Genomic DNA, 6,000 nt, shown 5'->3' with positions numbered 1-6,000 from the left:
AAATTATGTAATTGAAGAGTGCTGCCAATATATATTCCAAATGTGGATCTTGCACAAAGAAAAAAATCAATAGAGCTAGAAGAAGTAGCTAGGTTTATTATTTATAGTTTTACTAGCTAGTTTACTTTAGAAAATCATATACTTTTGTTTACTTGATAAATTAGAGTAAGAGATAAAATTTTAATTCATTTTGTAATTGATTACAATACAAGTCTATTGATATTCATATCTATTAGAGTCCGGAATAAGAGCCAAGCTTGGAGGCCCTATCTAAATAAGGGTTCAAGTTTTAGAAATTAATTTTTTTAAAGTAATCGGATTTGAGAACCTAGCCCTAATAAACTTTGTGGAAAAGGGGCCTGGGCCCGAGCAACCTTTTAAGCTTGGTTATCTTATTATTAATTTTTTTAAAATTTGTGTGGAACCCCTTCAAAGAAGCTGTTGAACCCTAAGTCCCCTAATTAAATGTGTTCAAACAAGCTGTCGAACCTACTCTAGACTTGCAATCACCTCTCCCTCGTGCTTCCCTTTACTCTTCTCTCCCTTACTATTAGTCCATGACTATCTAACGAGTCACGCCCTCAGCCATTGCCAATAGCTAATAGCCAATCAACTACTCATACCTCTTGTTCCTCATCTCTCCTTGCTCATCTCTCCCCCACCATCACCTCATGCCTATCATTCCTCATCTCTCCTTATTAATCTCACTTCTCGTCTCTCCGATAGACTAGATTCTACTTGTCTCGCTCCTCGCATTTAGAAAGCTGATTCTACTCTCCTTCTCACCTTATCATAGCTCGCCTCTCTACTCACAGTCTCACATTTCACTTGTTGTCTCTTTCTCTTGCCTCTCAATCTCACCTCTAAACCTTTGGCTATTGTCTTTCTTAATCTCTCCTCTTAGCTTTCACTGGGTTAGTTAATTTCCAACATATAGAATTTTTTTATTTTGATTATACATACCTAATTACACACCCACCTAATTAGCTTTATTAAATTTTTTGATTTTGATTATACATACCTAATCACAGAAATTAACTTGTTCATCTGATTAAATAGTAGAATTTTCACATATATTAGAAATTTTCCAACATATGTCTCTTGGCTTTCACATGATATTTTTCCTTTTCCTATGTGATATGGTATTGTTTGTTCGCACTTTGATATGTCATTTTTGATTTTGATTATATGGTTTAAGCTTGTTTACATTATGTCATCATCTAATGCTAAGACTAGTGAAACTAATAAGAAGTCAATTGAGGGGGACACTAAAACAAATTCAACTTCTACCCAATTTACTACATGTAGCCTAAAATGACCTAAGAAAACTAAATATTTGACCTCATATGTTTGGAAATCTTTCTCTAAAGTGGTTAATGATAAAGGAGCAACAAAGTGTAATGGTTGTGACACTTTGTTAGCATGTGGTGAAAATTATGGCACTTCACATTTGAGTTGTCATATTAAACAATGTGTAGCTCTTCTAAAGTTTCATAATATAGGCTTAATGATGTTAGATAATCAAGGCAACATAAGATCTAGACAAATCAATAATTCACATATAAGGGAGTAGTTGGGGATGTTGGTTGTTGAACATGATTTACCATATTTCTTTGTTAAATTATCTCTTCTTAGGGAGGTGCTTAAGGAATGTAATCTTAATGTTAATATTATGAAAAAAAAAATTACGTCAGATATTAGGAGATTGTATGAGGTACAAAAAGACAAGTTAAAAGTGATGTTATTAAATAGTCTTAGTAGAATTTGTTTGACATATAATTGTTAGACTGCTGTAATATATAAAGCTTATATCTGCTTGACAGCATATTTTGTCGATAAAAATTGAAAACTCAATAGTAAAATACTTTATTTTTGTAAAATAGAGCCTCCACTTTTTGGACATGAATTAGCTAACAAAGTTGTTGAGAGCTTGTGTGAATAGGGGATTGAAAGAAAGTTTTTTTAATTACTTTGGACAATGCATCTGCAAATGATTATATGGCTGAGATCTTGAAAGAGAAGTTGGTTTTGTAAAATAACTTGATTTGTGATAGAGAATTCTTTCTTGTGAGGTGTTGTGCACATATCCTGAACTTGATAGTTTTAAAGGTAACAAATGTTGCATTAAGTAAAATTCGAGAGAGCATTAAGTATGTTAAGATCTCAAAGTCCAAGAAAGTTAGTGGCATTGACACCTCAATAGAATTGAAATTAAATGTGCCTATTGGATGGAATTCTACCTATGATATGCTTGAAAGTGAAATTAGATATAAAAGAGCTTTTGTGTGCATGTCTTGTCGTGACACTAGTTTTAAGCATGGCTTATCACATAAAGAGTGGAGGAAAGCAGAGAAAATGTGCACTTTCATACAGTCATTTGTAACTATTGCAACATTGATTTCTGGCACATCCAATCCAACCTCAAATATGTATTTTGGGCAGATAGCAAAAAATTGAGATTTTGTTGAATGATGCCATTAGCAAAAATCATGATCTTGTAATTTCTAATATGGCTGCTAAAATGAAGGATAATTTGACAAATATTAGAGTGACTATAGCATGATCCTTTCAGTGGGAAGTATTTCTGATCCAAGAACAAAGCTTGAAGCAATCAAATATTCTTACTCGGTAATTGATTCTTTGAATTACTACCATGAAAGTTGATAATATCAAGCAAAAGTTTGGATTATATATTTGACCAATACAAAGATATGAGTGGATCTTCTATTAATCTTACATCAAGTTCAACTCTAACATAAATTCAACCAAGCTTAAGCACAAGTGGAAGGATGGCAGAGAAGAAGAAGGAGCCAGTCTTGGACTCAAGTTTATGTGTAAGTTTTCATTTGTGTAATGCAATTTATCTTATTGTTGTTGGCTTATAATTTGCTTGTTTGATACTTTTAGATTTTTTTTAAATGTAGGATTTTCTTAATTTCATGAGTAGGGATGTTTCTTCCATTGAAAAATTTGAATTAGATTTTTATTTGGAAGAAGGTTCCCTTGATGGTTACTAGTTTTCAAAATTAAATGTGTTGTATTGATGGAAGACTAATCAACAATGATTTTTTAATTTTTCAAGGATAATATGTGATATTCTAAGTATTTCGATCATCAAGGTAGCTAGTGAATTAGCTTGTACTCGCAATTGGTTAAATGGTTTTATGCCATTTTATGGTGATTTTTATATTTTGTCTTCTGGTAGGGGGTGTGTGTGCATACATATATTTGATTGATAATGATATAATTCGGTTAATATTTATTATAGTTGATGAAGAAGAAATTATAGAGATAAGTGACTTGAATCTCCACCTTCATCTTCAACAAATACACCTACATCTAAGAGAACTAATATTTTATTTTTAAATGATAATGATCTGGAGGATTTAGATTTACATTGATAAAGATTTTACTCTTCATCTTAAATGTAGATTTTGAAATTTTTGTCAAATTTTATGTTAAATTTTAGAATATTCTCTTTAAATTAAAATGTTATTTTTTTTTTTGGAGAAAGAAGGCCCTTGAGCCCTTTGAATAAGAGATGGGCCTTAGAATTAGGTTAAATTTTGGGTAATTGAGCTTTAGGGCTTGAGCTCATAAGGGTCAGGCCCGCCCTTATTCTCACGTCTAATATTTGTAAATGTTGGAATGGCTATCTATTGGGATTATTTTGAGTAGTCGGTTCAAGGGGTTGGTATATACAACAACTCCCCTATTTAGAAAAAAAACATACAATAAGACAGTTATCTAATTTATTTACTAATAAATGACTAGTAAATCTTTTACTAAACAATAAATGACCAGTAAAACATCTATCCATCATTCATAATAACAATAAATGATAGGAAAATCTTTTGCTTGTCATTTATTTTCTTCCCCTTATAGTATCAATGAAAAAAATATATTTTAAATGATAATTATATAACCGTTATTTATTGGAGAGACTTCAAATGATAGACAATAAATGAAATTGTCATTTATAAGCTAAAATAACCATCATTTATCCCTAGTAGTGGAAGAAATTGTCTTTGGCTGCTAGTTCTTTAAGGAAAATATAAATGCAGCAACACCATGATCCCAATGATTCACAAAACTATAGCAATGCATCTTATGCTTGGAGAAGCATATGCAAGCATTGGGATGAATTCATGGAAGGTGTTGGATGGTCTATGGAAAAAAGAAACAAAGCTTCCTTTTGATGTGACAAATGGTCACCAATTCTTGAGCCATTTATTTTCTACTTGCTTCATATAGAACGATCACAGCACCAAAATGTTCAAGATTTTACTACCTCCACCAACACCTATTATGAACCCAAACTCAAACATTACCAACCTAAGAAGGTTGTCTAGTGAATTTTTTCAGTTAAACCTCATAAACCTAATGGCCATGAAAACAAATTGTGTTGGAGACCTTCAAGTGATGGGACTTTCACTATTAAATCACCTTACAATTATGTTTCTAGGAACCAAACAAGTCATAAATCTCCTCTTCAGTTCAAGATTTAAAAATGGCCTACCTACAAGAAGACTAAATACTTTATTCAAAAAGTTACTTGGAAGATACTCATTTTTGGCCTACCTAAATTGAGTTGTGTAATGTCCATGCCCTTTTGGGTGCAACTTTCGTGAAATTGCCCATCATATTATTCAAGGGCTATCCACAATCTAGGAAAGTATGGTTGAGATTTGTCAAAGCTCACATGATTAACAATTTCTTTGCTTTATCTATGTAGAATTGGATATTGAGGAATGCAAGAAATGAAATAGGAAGCAAGGAGACCAAGAAATTTTCATGGAAAAAATTTCTTGTCCAAGTTTGCTGGATGTTATGGATCAATAGATGCAACAAAATATTTTCCCTAGATTGTTATATGGAAAAAGATGTGGCATGATCTCCACTCAAGTTGTCTCTCCAGACATGAAACTTGATAAGTTATTCAAGAAGATTGATTAACAAAGCTTGCATGGTAAAACACATTGGATGCCTGTTGATTGTGACTGTTAGACTTGACATTGATGTCTCTGTTGGTAGGGCTAGCCATACATTTTTTTTTTGGGGGAGGCTTACCCAAGATAATGAAGGCTGATGGAAATGTGGTTTTGCAAAAAAATAAAAAAGAAAAGAAAAAAAAGAAGAAGGAAAAAAGAAAAAGAAAAAAAGAAAAGAAAACTAGGAAATTAAGTATTGCATGCACTCTTGGGAGACTATCCTTGGAATCATGAACATCCATGTGACAACAACTACCTGACTTTCAGCATCATGAATGATTTCAAATCTTTTGATGAAGGAGTTGCAGGTTACCCATGAACATGTATATTTGGAAAAAAAAAACTAATTCATGTGCTGACTGCATTGCAAATTTTGTGCCATGATAAATCATAGGCTTTGACTCTTAAGAATCCTTTCAAAGATTGTAGTAATTCAATTTGTCTAGACTTTGTTAGTCTTCCTTAGGGTTTTTCCCTTTTCTAGTACCAAAAAAAAAATCATATGATGAAGTTATTGAAACATTCTTGTTTAAGAGAATCATGTATATATAAATTTTCTTAAATTTCTAATCTGGTGCAATCAACCACTAATTATCACAGGCCATCACATGTTGGGATTAACACGTTCCATGCTAATTATAGGACTCCTTGGTAATTTCACTCATTGATTTCTCACTTGAAAAAACTTGAAGAAGACGAAATACTTTTTGGGCATCATAATATTCTATAATGCCCTAAGGTATGGGTTTTTTTCTCCCATATTGAATCTGAAAGTTCCAGAGAACAAATCTCTAGATATGATATCCCTAATAGAGAAAAGACGAATTAATTGTACAGATAAACAAAATAAGATCAGAATCTGGTGTTGGATTTCTTGATCCGAGTATAATTTGCTTGTGTTTTTGTGTGTCTAATTCAACTCACTCAGTCTTAAACACTCATTAGCTGTGAATATATAAATATAATATAATCAAATATAACAAATAAAAATACTTCACCAAGTACCGTG

This window comes from Prosopis cineraria, unplaced genomic scaffold (assembly GCF_029017545.1).
Source record: "Prosopis cineraria cultivar Desert tree isolate PC_DT_omini unplaced genomic scaffold, ASM2901754v1 PC4, whole genome shotgun sequence".
NCBI classification, from domain to species: domain Eukaryota; kingdom Viridiplantae; phylum Streptophyta; class Magnoliopsida; order Fabales; family Fabaceae; genus Prosopis; species Prosopis cineraria.
Note: the sequence above shows the minus strand (reverse complement) of the source record.